The sequence below is a fragment of the Mustela lutreola genome, chromosome 8, assembly GCF_030435805.1.
Source record: "Mustela lutreola isolate mMusLut2 chromosome 8, mMusLut2.pri, whole genome shotgun sequence".
Lineage (NCBI taxonomy): Eukaryota > Metazoa > Chordata > Mammalia > Carnivora > Mustelidae > Mustela > Mustela lutreola.
The window spans coordinates 120,949,009-120,960,949 of NC_081297.1; the positions used below are offsets into that span (position 1 = coordinate 120,949,009).

The 11,941-nt window shown below is 40.1% G+C and overlaps 1 long non-coding RNA gene across 2 annotated transcripts in view; it reads left to right on the forward strand.

Annotated features, from left to right (window-relative positions):
* Nucleotides 1–11,716, forward strand: part of LOC131839237 (uncharacterized) — a 170,404-nt gene extending 158,688 nt beyond the window's left edge. For both annotated transcript variants that reach the window (XR_009356876.1, XR_009356877.1), the window contains 3 exons: nt 5,724–5,801; nt 10,949–10,993; nt 11,531–11,716. This is a non-coding gene — a long non-coding RNA (uncharacterized LOC131839237). The remainder of the gene's footprint in view (nt 1–5,723; nt 5,802–10,948; nt 10,994–11,530) is intronic.
* Nucleotides 11,717–11,941: the final 225 nt, after the last annotated feature.

The following is an 11,941-nucleotide window of genomic DNA, read 5'->3' on the forward strand; positions in this document are numbered from 1 at the left end:
TTAAACCTCTGAAATTTTTTTTTTATGGATTTTATTTATTTATTTTTTAGAGAGAGAATAAGAGCACAGGCAGACAGAGCGGCAGGCAGAGGCAGAGGGAGAAGCAGGCTCCCTGCCAAGCAAGGAGCCCGATGTGGGACTCCATCCCAGGACTCCGGGATTATGATCTGAGCCGAAGGCAGCTGCTTAACCCACTGAGCCACCCCGGTGTCTCGACCTCTGATATTTTCTATCTAGTGACCAAGTAATGTGATCTTCATAACTTCCCAGTACCCCAAATGGTGGGTGCTTATTGAAACATAAGCTCTTGAGAGTTTATGGAATCGAATTGGGTAAGCACTCTAAAAAGGTTTCAGAGCAGGGGACACTAGTGATGACGGGAGATTTTTAGGAAAGGGGATGTGATAATGGTGCATCAATCAGTTCAAGTTCTGAGAGGCTGAATTTAGGGTGTGTAGATGATTCATGGCTGTAGTAGTTTAGGTACAAAGGGTCATTTTAGGACGGGCTTCAGGAATGAACAAGGCAAAAGTAGTAACCAGCATAATTAGCAACCTGTGTAGCATGGGTACTGACCAAACCAGAAAAGAAGCTGCCCGAGCTGTGTTTCTAGAGGGTCCCTGAAGCAGGGTCAGGTGTAAACGCTGAAGCTGCTGGATCATGCAGGGTGGTTGTGGGGGGTGGGGAGTTGTCCAAGTGGGCCGCAGTCCCAGAGGTGAGGTGGTGGTGAGCATTTAGGGGCTGAAGGGCAAGGGTAGAGGAAATTATTTCAACATTTCAAAGTCAGTACAGCCATTCAAATGCACCTCCCTGTGCCCGGGAAGGTGCATTTGAAGAAGATTTCAAGAAACATTTGGGAAAAATGAATTAAAAAGGACTTAGCAACTGGTTAGAAAATAATGATGTGAAAAACAGAAGTATTAAAGAAGTTTCTAGCATATACTGGGGAGAATATTGTTCCTCTTAACAAAAAAAAGGAATGAAGCTAGTTTTGATAGTAAAAATGAGAGGGTTTAAATAGGTTTATTTTGAAATGATTTTAGGACACTTAAATGGGACTGATCAAAGGAGGAGATATAGGATAAGGGGATGACTAGAATTTGAACATATTAAAAATGGAGAGGAACTTCCTCTCAGCGGTGCTAACTGGGGAATCCTAAAGAGGAAATTCACTGGACTTTGCAAACAGAGGGACGAAGAGAGATCTTAGCAGACAACATCAGGGAACACTCAAATTAGGAGCTTTTGTAAATGTTATTTCCTTCTGTTTTTCTGAAGCTTCCATGTTTTCTACAATAGTCACGGCATTCCTTTTATAAATGAGGGGATGTTTACTTTTAAATCTGATATTATTTTCACCATATATATTATCTAGAGCTGTATATCTCAAAATGTGATCTAAATCACAGAGCTAGCTCATTCAAATGATTATTATTTCGGTTCCAGTCCTAATGAATCAGGAGGACCTCAGTGGACGGTCCCCAGGAATCTGAATTGTCAACAAATTTCTTGGGGGACTCTTATGTATACTCAAGTTTAAGAGCCAGTGACCCAGAGCATGGGGCGGGCCACACAGCGCCTGGGTACGTCTCCTTATCTCTCTTGGCATCGATGCTGATCGGTCTGCATTGAGCCCATCTGGAGCCTGGGGCCTGGCTCAGCTTCACTGAGCACAGAGCTTTCTTGAGCTCCCAAATTCTTTTCAGAATGTCCACCGTGTTCCTGTCTGAGAGAAATTACTCAGTAAACCATCTTGGTTAATGTGTTCCAGGTAGACTTAGATAAATCAATTGGCCCATTAAAACCTTTTGCCCTCTTCAAGGGATAGAATTTTGAGTTTTTTTCTTGACCTCTTATCCTTTCTCCTAAGTCTCCTTTTGGTACAAACTGAGTCCTCTTTTCTTTGATTTTCTCTGTTAAGAATGGTCATAAGAAGTGCAAAAAACAGGCCTGGCATACAGAAACATGCATCATTGCAAACAATGAGATGACCTTGCAGGTGGTTCAGGCCTGCCTTTGAAGAAAAAAAAAAAAAAAGAACAATCAGTGTTTAATGACTTTATTTATACACATACACACAACTGCACATGGCCCTTGTCCAGGACCTATTATCCCGCATCCTAACCTAGAGGGGGAAAAATGTAAAAGATAGTAAGAATCTTTCTTTCTAGCAATTGTGATAAATCATTAAAAGCAGCCTAATTCCTGCTTGCGGGGTGGGGGGGGTGGGGTGAGGGGTGGCGGAGATTTAAATTCGAATTGTTTGAGAGGTCATTAAAATGTGTAAAATCATTCTTACTGGGAAAAGCATTTTAAAAATCAGGTTTCCTTTTTTCTCTACTCAAATGTAGATATTCTCTTGAAGATTAAAACACTTTTTGAAAGTGTATAGTTGGGGACGAAAGGGCACTATTGAAATCACACATTGAGCTATGCTAGCAAATAGTTGTAAGGGTTATTTTCTCACATCAATGCCCTCCAGCAAGATCAGAGGCAAGGTTAGATATTCCCAAATGGAAGCAGTTAGCCGCAGTATCCAGCGTGTGGTACTAATGAAGCTAAGGTCAGGGTTCAGTTCCAAAACAAGCTGGTTAGCGTGACAAGAGTGATGGCCTCCCCAACCTGGCTATGCAAAGCATTAGTCACCTGGGGATTTTTTTTTTTTTTTAATTTTTGTTTGTAGTATAAGTTTCTGCGCCTTATTCCAGACCGACCAAATCAGAATTTCTGGGAGTGGGGCAAGAAACCTATACTTTCTAAGAAATACCCAGGTAATTCTTCTAACGGTCAGGATTTTGAAATGAATAAGCCCAGAAGAGCCAGCCTGAGCAAGAAGTAACCCAATGTGACTGCTTGGTGGTTTTCGCCACTCGAAGCTGCAAATTCTCAAACTGTATCAATTAAGAACCCTCAGAACTTCCAGAGAGTTTTTCCCTTCTGCACCCATGGATTGGATTTCTCTGGAAAAACCATGAATACATGGGGCGCCTGGGTGGCTCAGTGGGTTAAAGCCTCTGCCTTCAGTTCAGGTCATGATCTCAGGGTCCTGGGATTGAGCCCCGCATTGGTCTCTCTGCTCAGCAGGGATCCTGCTTCCTCCTCTCCTTCTCTCTCTCTTCCTGTCTCTCTGCCTACTTGTGATCTCTGTCTGTCAAATAAATAAATAAATAAAATCTTAAAGAAAAAAAACATGAATACATGAAAATCTCAAGTCTAAGAATGAAGAGCAGGCCTGGCATCCTAAAAATAGTCCTTCTACATGCTCCTTTTCATGTACAATTCACTGAGCTTTTATTTTTTTCATTTTATTTATTTATTTTTTTAAGATTTTGTTTATTTGACAGACAGAGATCACAAGTAGGCAGAGAGAGGGGGAAGCAGGCTCCCTGCTGAGCAGAGAGCCTGATGCGGGGCTCGATCCCAGAACCCTGAGATCATGACCTGAGCCGAAGGCAGAGGCTTAACCCACTGAGCCACCCAGGCACCCCTCACTGAGCTTTTAAATGCCAACCGATTAAACTCACCTTTCCTCACACAACCCAAGACACAGCTCCGCCCACCATCCCGTTCTGGGAAATGGGCACTGATTGCAAATTCAATTTTCTGCGATACTCTGCTCTGAGAGTAGTGACCATTTCCCCCTGAACATCCCCAAATATGCTTCTGGAGAACTGAGAAAGGTATCTTTTCTGGGAACTTGAAAGGTTTTTCATGTCTGGAGTTGTTCCAAACACAAAAATTAGTCCCTGGCTCAGACCAGAACAAATCAGGGTGGGCTTGAGGGCAATTGTGCAAAACCAAACCCATGATAAATCCCTGTCTTTGTAGAGCATCTTTGTTGGAACAGAGGGGAGAGGTTCTGGGGCAGTGTGTACACAGGAGAGAGCAATAGCAGGTGGGTGAAATAGAAACTGGTAAACAGCAGAGAAAACAAAACACCAGCAAAATAAATGAATTTTTACTTTCTGGTCAGCGGTGCTGAGGAAAATTATATATAATCTGACTGTATTTGTTATATTTTTCAAGTCAAATAGATAACAAATAGCTCTCAGAATTATGCACAAATGCACTGAGATAGGAAACCAAATTTTTCTTAAGGCACAAAATAAAATTCATCTCTTTTCCCAGTTTAAGACAACTTTTTTTTTTTTCAGTTCAGTTTTGGAAAAGCTCAATTTTAAAAGTTTCCTCCCCTCTTTGGCGCTGATATTAACCTCCTTTCTGTCAGAAATCGGATGTGTAAACTCCTTCCCAGCAAAACCTTCAGACCTAACCCCACTGGCTCAGCAAATCCTTTCTTAAATTCAAATAACACCACCCATTTCCACTGTCATCTAGCACTCTAAAAACCAAAGCCAATGAGATCTGCCTTTGCAAACTTTGGCAACTGTAGTCGACATTTATCCACCATCCCGTCTGTTACATATTTAGATATTAAAAGAGAGAGAGAGAATGACTTGCCTCCTGTTCTAAATATGCTGCAGATCGGGAATGGGCCTGGGGGAGAGAGCTGGCACACAGTATTGCACACTTCGAAAGTTGCCAGGCACCTACGTTTCTCAAGAGTCAATACTTTTAATACGATGCCCTTTCTCTAGAGAACCTTAACATTAAAGGAGTCTCCACTCTGTTATTAGAGAGAAACGATGCGTAAAATCATCTCTTTCCCGAATGCAGCAGGGTCCTTGACCTTTCAGGCTACGAAGAGAGAAGCTTGGTTGCTATCATTTCGAGACAGCCGAACAGTTTTACAAAAAGGAGGAAACTGGGTAGATGAAAGTTCTGCCTATAAAATGGATGTTACTACAGTGCATTGTGGCTGTATTATGTGTGCCCAAAGGATAAAGAATTCAGGTGTGAAGCGGTGTGGCAAGAGTTGCAAATTAAATAAGCCTCGCTCCGGGGCTTTCTTCCTTCAGTGTGCTGCGGTAACATGCCCGTGGCTCCGGGGAACCGTGTGATTAAGTCCAAGCAAAGCACTCATGCCTCATGTTAAATGTAGCAGAGAAGAGGTCATTAAATATTTCTCGGCAATTAATTACCTGACATACTCCCTTTTTTCACAGCTTTGGTTTCAGGTTTGTGGGAAAGTTGAAAGTCTTTAATTGCGCCTAATTTGTTGCTGTAGTTTTAATCATCCGCCTAAGCATTGTGTTGAAGTCTGTAACCTTTGTGAAGAATTTGTAAGGGGGCTTCATTTTGACACCCCCAGAGGAAGAGGTTTTGTGGGTGTGTGTGTGTGCAATAATCTCACCCAATCTTTGATCTGCTTTCTTTGAATTAAAGAAATTATGAAAACCTGCCAGATATATAATGGGTTAAGAACAATTGAGAAAGAAAATTCTTCCTACTGCTCCCGCTGTCTTTCCCCTTAATTCGATACAGCCTTTTTCCTTGCGTCCACCAACCTGGCCCATCTCCCGAGAGAAATTCCTTCCCAGAAAGAAGCTAAAAGAGAGATCAAGGGTAAGCATCCCTTTGCATCCGGCCCTGTGGATGTATTCTGCTGGCCACTCTTTTATCATCAGTCACCTGAGACCAAATTCTCCTCCAAATCTAGCTGGCTTCCTGTTTTCTAGATCTTTTACTTAACTACTGCTTTCAAGCAATTTCACTTGCTGGCTTCAAGATAGTCCTCTCTTTAGCACTTGGTAATATCTAAAATCATATTATTTATTTCTTTCTTTAATGACAACCATTTTTCATTCATATTCTCTCATTAGAAACCCCACAAGAGAACAAAGCTTGTTCACTGATAAATGTCCACATCTCTTCCAGGATCTAACAAGAGTTTGTGCTCAGTAAGTATTGGGTGGGTGGATGGATGGATAGATGGATGGATGAACGGGAAGCTAACTTTTTCTTGGTTCTATTCTAGAGTGGTTCGTATCCCCGACCAACTCCAATAGCATACTCTTCCTGGAACCCAGACTCTATGGCATCTTTTAGGCACTTGCCAAAGTCTTTATATATACAATAGAGGAATAAAAAGAGAGAAATAATTTCAAATCTAAGAAAGCTCAAGGTGAAAGTAATGTGAGAATAACATCTGAATGATAGTTGCACAGAAAGGGGCAACAGTATGACAGAGACTGACACAGAACCATGAATTTTGGAAGAGCAGATTAAACATCAGAGTTGCTCCTGGTGCCTTTGCCCTAGAGGCAACAGACAGAAAATAAGTCATTGTTTTCCAGATCAAACTGAATTAATATCTTTCACTCAGTGGTATATCTAGACAAAGGATAAATAAGTGCAAAATAACAACAGTAAGCATTTTAAGTCAAAAGTTTTAGTTGGATATAAGCAAATGTAGAGAGATGATGAAGGGCTCTTTCTGCCAGGATAAGATTTCACTTACTCTTCATGAGAGAACTCTCAATGAGACAGTGCCCACTTTCATAGGAAACTAAAGCTCGAAAGGCTTACTACCCTGTTCCACATCACACAGTGATAAAAATGTGATTCCAACTCAAAAAATTGCTCCTTTTTTTTAAAAACTATACTAGGAATGGCAAATGGGTGTCATTTTTCCTTTAATTATCACTGACGGGTAGCAACAGATTCAAGACTAGTGTTGAGAGCACTCTGAGACTACAGAAGGAATGGAAATGGGTGGAGAGCTTGGTTGGCCATGCGTGCTGTGAGCATGGTAGTAAGGACCAGCAGCATCCATGCCATTAGCCATTTTTGGATGTGTTGCTTCATCGTAAGAAATTCCAGGGCACCTGGGTGGCTCAGTGGGTTAAGCCTCTGCCTTTAGCCCGAGTCATGATCTCAGGGTCCTGCGATCGAGCCCCGCATCGGGCTCTCTACTCAGCGGAAAGCCTGCTTCCCCCTCTCTCTCTGCCTGCCTCTCTGCCTACTTGTGATCTGTCAAATAAATAAACAAAATTAAAAAAAAAAAAAAAAGAAAGAAAGAAATTCCAGACAGTGTTTCTAAGATGTTTGATAATTTGAGGGAGAAAGGTACTATAGGAAGAATGACTAAAAGGTATAATATAAGCAGTAAACCTGATGAGGGATTTCTTCCATTTAAATAGGTCAACTCATGCTTTGTGGGGCAAGTAGTGGGAACCTCTGGCTGGGTATAAAATGAAGTGTTTATTTTAAATTTTCTTCATTTTTATTAGTTATAAAGGCATGCATGGTTGTCATAAGTAAAAAGTTACAAAGATCTATGAAGAATTTAAATAATCTTCCTCCACTCCACCAATCTCCCCCATTCCCATTTTAACATACTGGTGCTTTTTCTTCTGCACACACACAACCATCATGTGACCCAAATGAAAAAAAACTCCTGTAGGGTTTGTTCTCTCCAAGAGCTACTACCTTACAACCTCAGGGGTACCTAAGGTTTCTGACAGCAATGTCTTATGGATACTCTGCCAGATTTTTTCATCTCACATTCTTAATCAGAAGCTGGCTGTGGTACTACCCTGTCTAATGAATTAAATCTCAAAGTCCTAGCCTGATTTTCAGCCTTGTGGTGCTTTGGCCTCCAGCTACCTCACCAGCCTTATCCCCCACACAGCCTGTAAAGGTTAGCCCCTGTAGGTGTCTTACACATGATATGCCTAATAAAGATTCATACAATGGCTGAATGAATGGTTTTTTAAGGAATAACAGATAGGTTTGAGTATGGAAGTTAAAGAGAAGATTGACATGTTATATTAGATTTGTGCAATTCCTGGAATAAAGATAAAAGACCCTGGACATTATTCTACAGTCAAGGTGTATAGTAGAAAGCATACAAGATTTAAAATGAGGAAATCTGGGTTTAAGTCCAGCTCTTTCATTTTTAAATTGAGTAATTCTATATAAATTACCAACTATTAATCAGTTTAAATTTCTTCTTTATAAAGTGAAGTAATTGAAGGTTTTAATTTTTGTTTAAATTAGGTGAAGAGGACTTGAGAGAGGGAAGTGTTCTCTAAGTAGTCTTAGAAAAATAAATTTGATGGTGGAAGAGGATGGGAAACAAAGAGTCTCAAGATAGCAAAATCATTGTGGAGACCCTTGTGTTAGTCAAACTATAAAGTGATGGAGCTGGGGACCTCAGAAATGACATTAGGAATAAAATGAAAGGAAGACGATGCAAGCAACTCGCTGAGTGAGGAATTTACAGAATTTACAGGACATTGCATCTAACTGGGGAAAGAAGAAAGAGAGGAAAGAATCAGGGAGCATTATGGTTTTGAGTTTAGGAAATAGGAAAATGCTTGAAGACAAGTACTAATAGGTCATGTTGGGACATTTATTAATAACCATACATAGTTAAATGGAAGAAATAGTAAGTGTGAAGTGAGCAGGAAACTTAACCTTCTCCTATCTTTTCTCTCCACCACGGAGAAGGCCTCCAAGCAAAATGACTGAAATGTTAGAGACATCATCATGGCTTCCCTTCCCACCTACTTGATCTGGAAGACTTCTATAAAATAAATGTTCTCCAGATCTTAAGACTAGAGACCTAGCAGCCACAGTGTTCTTGTAAATAAATAACACCTGTAAACATGTCACCTCTGTAAATAATGTATATTACATATAATTGAGATTTTTCTGATCAAATATGCATCACAAAGGGTTATAATTGCAGCATTAATCTCTTTTTCCTGATAGCTTCCCTCCCCAGCATTGTTACTGACCTGCCTTCATGATGTCCACCTGCGTTCCAATCAATTGGATGTGAATAGTAAATGTATTGAATCAAAACCAGGATGCAAATGATAGGAGGGGACTTAGAAATTGAATGTTATTTTATAGCTTATAAAGTCTTTGTGAAAGTCTAGAAGAACATCACTCAATATACTATAGCTAGTTGTATATGAGTTTTGAGCAGTGGACCTGACATGCTATTAAAACTAATTTGACCTATTTCTTCTTACTTTTTTTTAAAGATTTTATTTATTTATTTGACAGACAGAGATCACAAGTAGGCAGAGAGGCAGGCAGAGAGAGAGAGGAGGAAGCAGGCTCCCTGCCAAGTAGAGAGCCCGATGTGGGGCTCGATCCCAGGACCCTGGGATCATGGCCTGAGCCGAAGGCAGAGGCTTTAACCCACCTAACCACCCAGGTGCCCCTTCTTCTTACTTTTTAAATATGGCTATAAGAAAGTATAAAATTGCATATGTAATCTATATTTGTGTCTCACATTTCATATCTATTGGATGGTGCTGCTCTAGAAGTCAGGTTGAGGACTAACTTTCATGATACAGGAGCTGTCATGCGCCCAGATTCTCTAAAGTTCTGTCAGCCAAATGATCCCTGCTTCCTATTTTCTTATGTAATTAACTCCCACATCTTAGAGTCTAAGACTACAACAAGAAAATGGGTACTGATATCATACATTCATGACATCAGTATGTTATACAGAGAGAAAGAATCATCCCCATTCAGGAGAAAGATAAGGAGTTCTGTTGTGATGATGCTGAGTTTGAGGTAGGACATTCAGAGAGACTGTAAAAATATTGGAGATTCGGAATTGAAACTCTGGAAAGAATGTGGGACCTGAGATGTCAAATTAGGTGAAGCAAAAAAAGGTGAAAGACTTGTCAAATTCTGTGTTTAACTGTCAACATCTCCCAATACTCAATGTTCAGTAACATATAAATTCCTTTCCCCAAAATTTTAATTCTTGTATCATTAACATACAGTATTATATTAGTCTCAGGTGTGCAATATAGTGATTCAACAATTTCCTACAATGCCCAGCAGTCATCTTGGCAAGGACCCTCCTTAATCTCCATCACCTATTTAACCCTCCCTCCCTCTCCTCTAGTAAGCATCAAAACTATAATTAAGACTCTTTCTTGATTCCTCTCTCTCTCTCTTTTTTACCCTTTGTTCATTTGTTTTGTTTCTTAAATTCCACATATGAGTGAAATCATGTGTTATCTGTCTCCCTCTGACTTATTTTGCTGAGCAGTATGCTCTCTAGCTCAATCCATGTCATTGCAAATGGAAAGATTTCATTCTTTTTTTTAAGACTGAATAATACACACACATATCTGTATTCATTCATCTACTGATGGACACTTGAGCAAGCACCATATTTCAAATTATGGAAGCACCATAATTTGGCTACTGTAGACAATACTGCGCTAGACATAGGTGTGCATGCATCCCTTTGAATTAGGTGTTTTGTATTGTGGAGGTAAATATCCAGTAGTATAAATACTGGATCGTAGGGTAGTCCTCTTTCTGAAGAACCTCCAAACTGTTCTCCATAGTGGCTGCACCAGCTTGCATTCCTACCAACAGTCTAAGAGGCTTCCTTTTTCTCCACATCCCTACCAACACCTGTTGTTTCTTGTGTTTGGGTTGTAGCATTCTGATAGGTGCGAGGTGATATCTCACTGTAGCCTTCATTTGCATTTTCCTGATGATGAGTGATGTATAAATTCATTTTTCAATCATTGGGACTCAGTTTCTCAGTGTTAAAGTAGGAATATTTATCTCTATCTCTCAGTAATTATTACTGAGCCCCTATCAAGTGTCAGGCACTGTTCAAGTGCTGAGGGCGCCATGATGAACATGGCTCCTCCCTGACCTCCAGAAGCTTTTGATCTAGTCAGGAAAGCAATAGGGAAGTGGGTAATAAGACCCAGTGTCAGAGTTGTCACAACCTGGCTAAGTACTTAGGAGCTGCAAATTCTGTCTGGGAAGGGGGGGTGGTTTCAAACTTCTTCACCATGATAATTTATATTCAGCTTTCTTCTTTCATCTAAGAAGACTTCACAGTTGCCTCTCCTCGCCCTTTTACCATCCTGTACACTCCTCTACTAGCATCTATGATCTATAGTCATTACCTTATCGTTCTTTGTTTCTCTCTCTATTAGACTGTGAAATCCTCAAAGTAGGGAGCTGCATTTTCTATCTCTGTTTTCTTAGAACAGTTGGAGTGCCAAATAAAGATTTTCTCTTTCTCCTTTCCTTTTTCTTCAATTAGAAGTAAGAGTGAAAGCCCTGAGAGCCGGAAGGGATGAAAGACAGGGTAAGTCATGTGAAATATTGAAAGTTTAGGAATGTTCTTTAAGAAAATTTTCATTTTAGGAGAAGAGTTCCATGTCATGGAATTTTCTCAGAAAGAGGGTAACATTACCACATGTGCAGAGATATCATGAAGAAGGAGATTGCAAAACGGCTATTGGATTTGGCAGTTGTGTTTTATTTATTATCTGAATTCAAATCAAAATACTATAGAATAATTTTCCCAATGACTCCTTCAGTCCAGCAATGATAACTCTTTTTCTCTGCTCATGATCATTATGAAGACCTGAGGAAAGTATGACATCCTTTTGCCAAATGAGAACAAAATTATTTTGAAGTTTCATAAATGCCTATCGTGAAAACATGGTGAACTCCCAGGTGAAAGACAGGTGATGTTGTTGTTAGCAGGAGCTGTGGGCATGACTGAGCCCTGTTAAGAAAACAGCTTCAATTTCTTCTTTTAGTTATTTCTAGCAGAGGGCAGAGCAAATATTCAAGGGTATGATTCAATGAATCATACATCCTCTCTTCTTTCCCACAGACTTCATCGTGACCCAAGGATCTTCACCCATCAAACAAAATGGTGTGATGGGGAAAGAGACCTGAGCTTACATGGGCCTGATTCCACGTCCTGGCTTTGCTATGATCTAGCCAAGAGCAAGTCAGTTCTGAGAGTCTCTGTTTCTACATCTGCAGAGTAGGTCTTCCAATAAATTACTACTTGAGATTAAACACCCAACTTTCATTTCTTTTTATCCCCATCCCTTACCAATATTTTACATAAAAAGTAGGTACTGAGTCAGTATTTAAACATGAGTTTAGACTCCTGCTATGAATGTTTAATATCTGAAGTTCAGGTATTCACTTAAAATTCTTATTTATTTTTACTTCAAATAATAGCTAAATATATCTGTTTAATGCTGCAGCCTCAACAAACAGTGGCCTAATGGCC